The sequence below is a fragment of the Triticum dicoccoides genome, chromosome 7A (genome assembly GCF_002162155.2).
Source record: "Triticum dicoccoides isolate Atlit2015 ecotype Zavitan chromosome 7A, WEW_v2.0, whole genome shotgun sequence".
NCBI lineage: Eukaryota > Viridiplantae > Streptophyta > Magnoliopsida > Poales > Poaceae > Triticum > Triticum dicoccoides.
The window spans coordinates 628,980,685-628,993,113 of NC_041392.1; the positions used below are offsets into that span (position 1 = coordinate 628,980,685).

At 52.1% G+C, this 12,429-nt stretch overlaps 1 pseudogene; it reads left to right on the forward strand.

The window, feature by feature from the left end:
• Window positions 1–10,613: 10,613 nt before the first annotated feature.
• Window positions 10,614–12,096, forward strand: LOC119333731 (annotated as a pseudogene).
• The last annotated feature ends 333 nt before the right edge of the window (window positions 12,097–12,429 follow it).

A 12,429-nucleotide genomic window follows, 5' to 3' on the forward strand; every position in this document is an offset into this window, starting at 1 on the left:
TTACATCCATCCAAACCAAACGCGCAATGAGAGTCTCGCGGCATGCTTGGTAGTACACCAGGTGACACGAGTAGAGAATGGGCAACTGAGCAGCGAACCCACGGGTCCAAACTTGCCAATGATTTGGAGGACCAGCACAGTCCCGAGGGATAGGGACTCCGGCGTACTACCTTTCATGCCCCAGTGCCGTTGCATAGCGATTTGCTGTTAAAATTCAGGGACCAGGTCGTCTCCAGCCGTACTTCACATATGCAATTAGCTCTTGTTCAAAAGAAAAACATAGGCAATTAGAGCATCTCCATCAGTTGGTCTTTCAGAAGGCATAAAAATCGCCGCCTGGGGACGAGCCGGCGTTACAATCGGCGCTGGGGGCGGTTGGACGTCCAGCCGTCGCCCCCAGGTTGCCCCTAGGCGCCGATATTGGCCCAGTTTCCGGCTCACTTTCGGCGAATAAAGACCCCATATTCGACGTGATTCGTCGTGGTTCGGCGTTGAATTCTTAACATAAATATTTTTTATCACATACTTCATCACAGAAAATCAAATAGTTCAACAAAATAATGCAAGAACAAATAGTTCAATATAAATTATATAGTTCAATCAAAAAAACTCATATTTCATCACGTCACGCTCGGCGTCGCCATTAAGTCTTCATAGGTGCTCCACCAGATACTGCTGCAGTTGATGATGCACCTGTGGGTCTCGGATCTCCTGACGCATACTGAGGTAGACAGTCTAGGTTGCCGGTAGCTGGTAATCAACTTCGGCTAGAGGACCCTGCCTGTAGTATGGTTCAGTGTCAAACACTGGCTCTTCCCGCTCGCTCTCGATGATCAGTTGTGCAAGATGACACAGCAAGTCATGATCTTCCACATTTGATCTTTCGACCAGGTCTGAGCAGGATACCGGACAACAGCAAATCGAGATTGGAGCACACCAAATGCCCGCTCGACACCCTTCCTGCAAGACTCCTGCACCTTGGCAAAGTGGGACGTCTTGCCTCCTGGCACAGTGTTTGAGATAGTCTTCACAAATGTAGATCATCTCGGATAGATGCCATCAGCTAGGTAGTACTCCTTGCTGTAGTGCCGCCCATTGACCTTGAAGTTCATCGGAGAAGAATGACTTTCAACAAGTTTGGCAAAGACAGGGGAGCACTGCAGCACGTTGATGTCATTGTGAGTTCCTGGCATACCAAAGAAGGAGTGCCAAATTCAGAGGTCCTGTGTGGCCACCGCCTCAAGTACCACACCGCAACCACCTTTGGCGCCTTTGTACATCCCCTGCCAAGCAAATGAGCAGTTCTTCCATTTCCAATGCAAGCAGTCGATACTTCCAAGCATCTCAGGAAATGCTCTTGCTGCATTCTGTGCTAGGATCCGAGCAGTGTCTTCCGCATTGGGTGTCGCAGGTATTGCCGTCCAAACACTGCCACCACTGCCCGACAGAACTTGTAGAAACACTCAATGGCGGTGGACTCGGCCATGCACCCATAATCGTCGAGTGAATCACCGGGAGCTCCGTATGCATGCATCCTCATTGCTGTCGTGTACTTCTGGATCAAGGTGAATCCAAGTTTGCCAGTGCAATCCTTCTTGCACTTGAAGTAGTTGTCGAACTCCCGGATGGAATTCACAATTCCGAGGAAAAGCTTTCGGCTTATCCGATAGCGGCGCTGAAATGTTTTGTCGTCGTGCAGTGGAGCGTCGGCGAAGTAGTCGGAGTAGAGCATGCAGTAGCCTTCGAGACGATGCCGGTTCTTTGCTTTCATCCGCCCTGGCGCCGAGCCACCTCGCCATGGCTTTTCATTGCTCGCTAGCAGGGCGGCGAGCACCATGAGGTGTTCCTCTTCCTGGACGCCGGTCTCGGCTTCCTCCTCCAGCAGCGCAGCGAGCGCTTTCTCGTCGTCCGAGTCCATTGCCTAGGCAGACACATCGCCGAACATCTTGCGGGCACGGTGGGCGTGTACCCCGCCGCTTGGCCGGAAACGACGGAAAAAACGCCCAGCTGTTGGCGGAGGGGCTGCCTCGGCGAAACCTCTGTTTTCTTTCCGGCGGGAATAGGCTATCTAGCGATGGCGGGCGGTGGGCGGCGCCGGGATACAGTTGTTGGCGGCCGAGCGCGCGGGGGGTGGGAGGCGAGTCGGGAAAAGAAAGACTTGTCTTTTCGCCTGACGGCGTGGGACATCCGTACTTTTCCTTTGCGTCGGAGCCCCCGAGCGCCCCAGTGCGCCGGGTTCGGCATGCGATCGCCGGGTTCAAAAAGGGTCGAACCGGCGAATTTCGACATTCTGGGGGCACGACTGGAGTGTTTTTTCAACGCCGACGCCGAAAAAGTCGTTTGAGATGCCTATTGGGGACGTGGCTGAAGATGCTCTTAGCTGTGCAAGTTTTGCCCTCGATCTATGTCACACCTTCAGATAGCTCTGGTAGCCTGGTGCATGGCCGTCTCCTTGTCACGCTCACGCTCACTTGGTGTGTAATATATGCCTCATCTTGTTCTGTTCTTAATGTTTTTTTTTCGAATTTTTCTTCATGTGTTTGTTGCTCTCTGTTCTATTTGTTCGTGGTACGTTTACTGTGTGCTCAACTAATCTCGAGTCCCTGACCAGCAGCTGTTAATCATTGATATACCTCTGCCTTGCCAATCACCCGGGTCACTGGAAACGTATGTCGAAACTAGTAGTCATAGGCCTACACTGCCAATAATAAGCGGCTGGACATGCATACATGCAACGACAAGAAACTCGGCCACAGGACACGGAGCCAGTGCCTACAAGGTCACTAGCAGTGAAGGCGCGACAAAGGATAGGGGCTCGTAATGATTCGTCAGGTACTCGGGTACCAGGCTCCCAGCATGCCCTCGTCCCATTCACTGCTGCAGTGCTGCCCTTGCCAAAGGTGAACGGCGTGCTCAATCCGGGTTGGGATCACGAATCATCCACGGCGGGCTTTCGGATCAGCACGAGAACGATCAAGCTGCAGACCGCCCTCCTGTTTGGCTCGTGTTGCACTGGATGCTACGCTCATGGCCGGCACTTGACAGGCCTTAGAGCATCTATAGCCACCGTGGGCTAATTCGGCCCATCAAACACTCGCGAACGCGGTCACAGGGACTGACTTGGCACACTTAATATTTCTCTTTTTGCATCCGCGTATCTCATATCAGGCACCTTATATCGCTTCCGCGCCGAGTCTTTGCCTTTTCCAGTCGCCGGCGTGGCGGTAGGCGTTTGCGGCTGATGGAGGATCTTGGTTGTCATCGGAGGAGGTGGAGCTGTCGTAGTTGCCGTCATCAAAGTCGGAGTCCGACAAGACGATCAGCCCCTTCATCCGACGGACAACAATGTCCTTCTGCCGCTTCAACTTGGCGAGCCGAGCCGCCTTTGCCTCCCGCTCTGACTGCTCTATGGCTAGTTGGAGCGCTTTGTCGTTCTTCCGCCGGAGGCGGCGAGCGTCCCGTCTCCGCTGTCGTGAGCGACCGGCGGTACAGCCATGCGAGGAGCAGCTCGTCCTCGTCGGGCTCCGCCGCCATCCGTGACGGCGGCGCACGAACCGCTCTGCCGCCTCCCTCTCCATTGCCTGCTGCCTCTCGCGGCGGGCGGCGCACACCTTTGATTTCAGAGTGCGCGTGTAGGCCGGCGGCGCGGGCAATAGCACCCACCGCTGTCCGCGCGGAGGAGCGGCCAGCAGGGGAAGGGGACGGTGCAAGGGCGATACGGACTGCGATGTCCTTCCAGAGCTGAGTGCGGGCTTGGAGGGTCCAGCTCCGGCATCCGCGCTACACAGGCGCGGGAGCTGTCCCAGTGTCCACCTTGGACCGTTTCAAGGCAATGTAGAGGGCCAACTCGTCATCGTAGTTGAGGTTGGAGAGGGAGTGACTGCCAGAGCTTGACATTGCGCCGGATTGGCTCAGAATGCAGGAGGGTAGAGGACATGACGAAGCAAAAGAGACAAGTGGAGTGAGCTAAGGTTCGAAGCTAGGCGTCAGATTGGGGATTTTGTGAGACAGCCGTGAGATCAGAGATGGGTCGGGTCTATCAGCGGACGTGCCTGGGCATGCCCGATCCGCCTTAGATTTATATCAGATATGAGGAACGTCAGATAATCCGAGCATTTGAGACCGGTTTAAGGCGTTCGAATGGATTGATTTTGTGTGCCTGATCCGTGACCGGTCCTCTCGCCCGGACATTTGAGATGCATTTGGAGCGTCCGGTTGTACTACATGCTCTTATATTCGTTGCAGTTTGTCTCTACGACGCGGTCTGAATTCTTTTCTGTATCAGGTTGATGACAACCGGAAATGAGATGTAGGCAACAGTTGCGGTGACACACTTTTGTACAGATCCATGATCCGAACAAATAGTGCATTTCAGATAACATTTCTACCCTATATTTTCGACAATTATCTTTTCGCTTTACCCTAGCGCGCCTTCCCCTCTGATTTTATACTGGAGTGTCACGTGTTTGTATGGTTCTTCCGGGCAAAATGATACTCCCTCCATTCCAAAATATAGTGCGCCATCGCTTTCCGAGGTCCAACTTTGATAATAAATTTAATCAACGAGACCAACTGCGGCAGGAGAAAAAAAATATATAATTGAAAACTTCTTTCGAATACGAATTCACTGATATAATTTTTGCTCCCGCCGCAATCGGTCTTGGTAGTTAAATTTACAGTCAAAATTGAAGCACGTGGATAAATAAAGCACTACATTATGGAATGGTGGGAGTAATGACTGACTCTGCCTGCCCTGGGGCCGATCTATCTACCTATCCATGACGGAGCCTAATTACTGTACGTGGCGCAATTATACACTCAAACTCAGGAAGAGGAGGCCAGCAATCTTGTCAGACGCATGAACTCGGACAAGGGAGACGAATAATTGGGTGTACCGTACCCGGCGTTTATTTACGTGGGGTATACGCACTATGCTCCATCACGCTGTCTGCTTGCTTACTCGCTGCCTTCGTCTGTATCCTTCAGACCTGCACGACTTCCTTACCGAATCGATCAGGAGATGATGCAAGCCATAGGAAAACCAATTCGTCTGTTGATGGAGCATCCTTGTTAGTTGTTACGACTACATTTTACCACCGATACCGTATAGCAGAATGTTCTCGAATAAGATGGATGCGTCTAAGGAGGCCCCTTATTATTGTTTCCAACGCTGGCACACTTGCATGGCATGGCATAATTGTTTGTTGGCCACCCTCAAGGCCCCAAGAGGTCCAAAGATCGCTGGTCCTCTACTTCGTGCAACACGTGTTGTTTTGCGCAAACCATGAAGAGAGAAAACACCATGATTGCTTTTACAAGGCGATCGATCCAAGATCTTGCGTAGAGCCTAGGCAACTTGCAAGAGGTACTACATGGACTCAGACGAAACTAATTCTGGAACTGGGCCTAACTTTGCCTCTTCTTAAAAAAAATGCTAAACCAGCTTGAGTGAGAAGCAAAAATATACTACCATGTCAACAAAGGACATCTTCGATTCAAAAAACCAAAAACAAAACTTAAGGTCATCTTCAATGGGACCGGTAAAATGGGCATGCATGGTATTTTCCCGCATCCTGACGTGTTCGCGGGCAATGATACGGCACCCGGCCATTCAACCATCTCCACATATATTTCAATATAAATTTAAATGTACCAAATGAATTTCACACAAACACTACGGAATTCATTAAAATTTAGAAATAATTTACATAAAACGAACGCATCTGTTCAACTAAAACCTACACTATCTTGTAGCGGACGGTGACCTTGTACACGTTGCCGGCCTCGCCAGCGGGGATCGTTATCATCGTCATCGGAGTGGTTCTTTCAGTGGTGGAAGTGTGCGGGCCACGACAGCCCTGCCCGGCCGCTGGCTGGCACAGGCGAAGGAGCCAGTCTGCTTCCTCCTGCATCATGTGGAGGGCGGCCGCGACAAACTCCGACAATGGTTGGGTAGCGTGGCCCTTGCCCTTGCCGGCAGCGTTGGTGGTGATGGCGACAACCGCTGCTCTGGTCTCGTTGAGAGTCCACTTTTCGTCGATCTTGGCAAGCTCCCCGTTGAGGCAGCGCAATTGCTGCGCCGCGGTTTCCGCGGTGGCCATCGACCTATCTGGGCACAGGCCTCCGCGAGGTCGTGGTCCTCGCAGACCCATTCCGGCACCTCATCGGACTTGACGTACACGGAGCGGCACGACACGTTTTGCCGCTCTTGCCGCACCATCTGCCTGTCCGCGCTCTCCTCTTGTGTGATGATGCTCCGCGACGAGGAGATGTTGCCACCTCTGTGGCCACCTAGTTAGTGGAGGAGGCACCCGCGTAGATTCATGGTCGTTGGTGGCACCTCCTCCTTCGCCTTGCCACGCCAGTCATGGCGCATCGGCAACGTCATCTTGTCGATCTAACTGTAACCGCTGTGCGGCGACGACGTTGACTCCTCCTTCACGCGGCGCCCAATTTGGATGTCGCGGTTGCGCAGAGGGGGGGGGGGGGAGACGCTGGCTCCATCTTCACGCGGTAGCATGACATCGAGAGCGGCTCCTCATTCACACGTGTTGGCGGCAGCGAGGGAGGCACTAGACCACGGTCCTGGAGCGGCGCTGACTGGCATGAATGCACAGCAACCACTTCGCGTAGAGATGGTTTTTTGGACGGAGAGAGTTTTCGACAGGGCCGTGGTGGCAGACGCACATGTGGCAGCGTTCTGGGCGCCCGCAAAATCCCCCACCCCCAACATGTTTACGCCCGGTTTGTGAAAATGGACGTCCGAACTGCTCCGCGAACCGATGAGATTCTATGTTGGATGGCAAAATGCCGTTACGGGTTGTTTGAATGTCCGCGTTCGAGATGCCCTAACGACCGCGATACTGTGCAATTAGTTTTCTGCGTATACGTTGGTCTTGCAAGGATATTGGGACATGTTTTCCACTTTCAAAAACAGAATGAAATTGTGCTCTACTGCTCTTGGGGATCGTTGCGGGTTGGTTACACATTTTCTTCGCTCTTTAATAGGCGATCCCATGCATGCGCTTGATGAGTTGGACCGGGCGGCAAGTTACATCCATCCAATTCCAAACCAAACGCACAATCGGAGTCTCGGCATGCTTGGTAGTACACCAGGTGACACGATCGTGTAGAGGATGGGCAACTGGATAGCGAACCCACGGGTCCAAACAGGCCAATGATTTGGAGGACCAGCACACTCCCAAAGGGATAGGGACTTTGGGGTACTACCTTTCATGCAGCAGACAGCAGTGCCGTTGCATAGCGATTTTCTGCTGAAATTCAGGGACCAGGTCGTCTCCAGCCGTACTTCACATAGGCAATTAGCTGTGCAAGTTTGGCCCTCGATCTACTATATCACGCCTTCAGATAGCTCTGGTAGCCTGGGGCATGGCCATCTAGAGCTGGTCAGTATGGGGTACACGAACACGCATGCATCAGGGAAACGACGTGATATAATTGGGCGGCCTCGTCTTGCACACATGCTATGCTAGCGGCTAGCCGTCGTCCGACTTGATCGCCTGGAACGAGAACCACACGGCGGGCATGGGAAGCAGCAGAGATCACTGACGGGGCTGATACTAGCTTCCGGCGTGCCGGCGTGGGCAATTAACGCATGGGTGCTGTAGCCTCAGTTACAGTTGAAGATGCACGGCCATCGTTCAAGCTGTCTCCAAGTCCAACTAGCTACTAGTACTCCTCATTAGCTAGCTACTGTAGGCAGTACTGTACTCCCTGCAACTAGCGGCTAATGCTTTGTTTAGGTTGATCGTAGTAGAGGTTTAATTATAACTTTTGTACTGCCGCTCCAGCTACGAAGTGCGTGAGTGAAACCCCGGACTGTTTCGTGCTAGCTACTGTAGGCAGTAGTACTGTACTCCCTGCTATTACTAGGAACTACTATAGTGCAACTGCCCAAAGCAAAGTTTACCGCTGGGAGTTTCATTGCGATGTGAACTGTGATAAATAGGGAGCAGAGGTAACATAAATATTTGATCCGTGATCCAACCACCACTTGGCTTCCAAATGATTTGGCCACTTCATTAGCAACTGTACTATAGATAGTGTTCTTCGGTGACCGAGGAGACCTACGTACGCCACAGCTGAAAATGATCATGAATGGCTGGACGTGGACGGGACGAGTTCGTGGCGACAACGGTAGCCTGAACAGCGCGCCGAGGACTTGCGGCGACCGACCGATCAATCAGGCCAACTTCACCGCGCGACCCCAAACGGATGTTCGTTTTATCTGGATTCTGTCTGTTTGGGTAGGGATTTAGGGTCGTGTCCGGGTATGTCTTGGGATGCGGTGGCCGTGCGCCTAGCGCGTGGACACATCCTGGCCGCATCCTTTTCGCGTATTATTTCTTTGCAAATCCTTAACTTTATTTCATCATTCATTTTTGGTACATGAAAAATACATCATCATATTTTGACTAGTAAAGTAAGACCAAAAAAATAAGAATCACAAAAATACATTTTAGAAGATACCCAACTTCCATAACTGCTCCCTTGAGTTGGGTTAGGGCCTTCTCAATACACTCGTTGTTGATCTGTGGAGGAGGAGGCTCGATCTGTCATCCTCCTTTCTTCTTCAAACCAGAAGTCGATGTTGCTTCCTCCTCACACCTAGTCTCGTGTCTATCCTCTAATCTAGCAACAAGTGCACTTGCCTCATTTACAACCTCTATACTAGCTAAAAGTGCACGAACATGCACTAAATTTCGCTCTATCAATATATTGATGTACTCTTCTTCCCAATACCAAAACTTGCATCCATTCTACACAACAAGATTTGAAGTTAGCACAACTAGTCAAATCTAGAGCACAAACTGAAGCTAAAAAAGGCACATACCCCATCATTTAAGCACTTGATGAACACCCATCCGGAATGTTCCGACGTTGTAGACACGCGGCGCACGACCATCCTTGGGCAGTGGTCGCACTTAATGAGTGGCAACGGTGCGCCGACGAGCTTTTGGGCAAGCACCGAGCTCGGCCGCCATTCGTGTATCTGCCGGCGGACCACCGATGATGCAGATCCGAGCGGCTAGAGGAGGAGTCACTGCCTGCATGTGGCCTTGCGGCCCTGCCAGGGCCTTCCGGCGAGGTGCCCGGCCAGTCCATGGCGCGGCCCGGCCTCCCACAGCCGGCCGAGCTCAAGACCGACCGCATCCGCCCCAAAACCGGCCGGCGGGTGCGCAAATCAGGTGGCCATGGTTGGGTAGCTCGGCGGCGCCGAGGGGAAGGGGTTGGGCGAGCTCGCGTCCGAACTGCACGGCTGCAATGGCAGCGGCGGCGGCGGCGGCGAGGGGAAGAGTGGGGGGTGCGGCCGGAGGGAGGGAGGGGGGCGAATAGAAAAAGGCCTGCGTTGTGCCACCGACGGGCGGGCCAGGGGAGAACACGGGCAGACGACCCGCGCGTTCGCGTGGTGTCCGTTTCACCCCAAAAGCGGCGCAAACTTGGGCCGCGGATGGGTCGAAAGCGGACACAAAGCGGACAAAAGTCTATTTACGGCCGCGTGCTGGACCGTCTCGTTTGTGTCTTTTACCTCAAACGGACGGGGACGAACAAGATAGGATCGCGCGGTGGAGGTGGCCTCAGAGAGGAGAGAACGGATGGATGCAGCGACTCCGCACGGCAGGATGCTGCTGCCGGCAGATTCTCGTGGTTTCAGCTTCGGGAGAAGGTCGCTTTATGGCTCTACAGTTCAGGGCATCTTCATCCAGATGATAAGAAAATGACCTATGTTTTCTTAGATGCAGACGGCTTCTTTTTGTATTGTGTTGAACGAAAGACACTCACTATTGTCGATTCCTTGTGGAGGACAGGGGATTGGCAAATATGCCCCACTTTATAACAAGTTTGATGATTTGCCTCAGCGTTGTTTCAATGACCTGTGGTCCCGGCCTCATCCGGCAGCCTTTTAGGGGGCAAATTATCAAATGAAGAAGTAAAATGGGGCAAATTTTGATTAATTTTTTTATTGGCTTCTTTTATTATGGCTTAAGTTTCAGTGATGTATTACGGTCCAAAACAAAAAGAGGAAGAAGCCGGCGGAATACGCGCAAGCTATGTTTTAGTTTTGAGCATCGCATAAGCTATGTTTAGCACGTACTATTTCCTATTAGGTGCTATTGAGCGCGTGAGCTACGTTTTTTTCTTCATTTTTTTGGGTTTTCCAATGTTTTACCATCGTTCTCTTTGGCTTTTCTCTGTTTTTTTGTTTTCGCCAGTTTTCCTTTTCATATTTATTTTTCTCCTTCAGTTTCCTTGTTTTCTTTTCCCTTTTCTCCTTTTTTCAACACACATCTAATATTTTCTTACACATTTTATATTTTCAATTACAGCAGAACATTTTCAAATACACGAGTAATATTTTCCAATATATCTTTTTGAGGTCTATTTTTCACACACACCGTACATTTTTCTACACATGTAAAACATTTCTATATGCGTTTAACATATTTAAAATACATGATTGACAACTTTTACTAATAAAAGTTTCGAACATTTATCAAATTTCTCTTAAATGTTTTCCAAATTCATTCTTTCCTCTGCTTCTCGGTCTGATCAAATGACACGGTTGCCTAACTCTGTTCGGTTTGGTGTGCATGAATGTGCAGCTGTCGTCGCAGGGGCCGACGCACGATGAGATCGACTTTGAGTTCGTGGGAAACGTCACTGGCGAGCCCTACACTCTGCACACCAACGTGTTCACGCAGGGGCAGGGCCAGCGGGAGCAGCAGTTCCGCCTCTGGTTCGATCCCACCAACGACTTCCACACCTACTCCATCCTCTGGAACCCAAAGCACATCATGTAAGTTTGCTGATCGCCATTGCCAAACCTTCGTTTCTCATCGCCTTGCGCAGCGCTGACCAATCATGGTGTACTTAGGACGTGTTCTGAAACTCTCTAGCTTCTCAAAACTTCACAAATCCAGCTTCTTGAGCTAGCTTCTCACTTCACCTGGCTATTTCGATGTGTTCTGCTCTCTTGAAGGCTTCTCCCAGCACATGTTACAGTAGCATCACCATGATTGCCAATCTGCCATAGGGATGGAGCAAAGGCAAACTCACCTTGGATTGGGGAGAGGGGGCGAGGGCGAGGAGGCTGGCTCAGAGGAGGACATGGTGACACCGGCATCAATGGCGTCAAGGTGGTCGTCTCCTGCCGGTGGGGTTGCTGCTCCTGGCTGGCGGCAGGGAAGTGATCCTTCGAGACGGGATCCGGTAGGAACGAAGCTGGACTAGTCGAAACTACCAGCAGATAGGCTCGCCGGCCGGCGAGGGGTTTGAATCAGGCGCGGCGGCGGCCACCGGTGGCGTTGGTTAGGTTACGAGGGGATGAGATGTCGAGGGAAGAGGGAAGAGGCGTCAAATATGAGTGGTGTGAAACATTTTTTTTCGACTTGGCGGTGGCATCCTCTTGTAATTACGTCGAACTCCTCGCTTCTGCATTTTCTGAAGCTGGGCTTGAGCTGCTCCACCTTTTTGCACTAGAGAAACGCAGTGCTTCGAGAAGCCCACTCCGCGGAGGTAATCCGTTCGGTCCAGCTCCACGCGTGGACTTGGAGAAGCCCGGAGCGGGAGAAGTTCCGAACGGGCCCTTAAATGCAGCTTCATGGTGGATGACATGCCGATCAGGGACTTCAGGAACCTAGAGGGAAAGGGGATCGCGTTCCCCAAGAACCAACCGAGATGCGCCTCTACTCCAGCCTTTGGAACGCCGACGACTGGGCCATGCAAGACGGTCGCGTCAAGACGGACTGATCCCACGTGCCGTTCTCTGCCTCATACTACGGTTTGAAGGCCGACACGTGCGTCGTGACCGCGGGCGGCCGGACGCGCTGCGGCGCCAGCGTGGACACGGAGGTCGCCCCCGGCACCGACGCGGCCGGAGAGTGGTACAACCAGGAGTTGGACCTGAGTCAGCAGTAGCTGATGCGGTGGGTGCAGAGCAATTACATGATCTACAACTACTGCATCGACCCCAAGCGCTTCGCCCAGGGCATCCCTGCCGAGTGCTCATGTAGTCCATGTTTGTCGATCGCCGGAGGAAGACGGCCAGACATAGGGAAGATGGGGTGTCACTAGTAGAAAAAGGCCCATCTGTCCCGGTTCGTAAGGGCCTTCTGTCCCGATTTTGGAACCGGGACTAAAAGGTCGTTACTAATGTCCTTGGCCTTTAGTCTCGATTCTTACACGAACCGAGGCAGATGGGTCTCCACGTGGCCGCTGCGGCAGCCCAGGCAGGGGGGCCTTTGGACCAACCGGGACCAAAAGGCATCCACGCGTCAGCAGCTGGCTGGAGCTGAGGTTTTTGTTTTTTTAAGGGGCTGGTTTAGGGGTTTTGGGGGTTAATTTAGGTTGTTATTAGCTAGCTAATAGAGAGAAGTGTCCTCTCTTATATCTCCGTGCTTGGTTTAC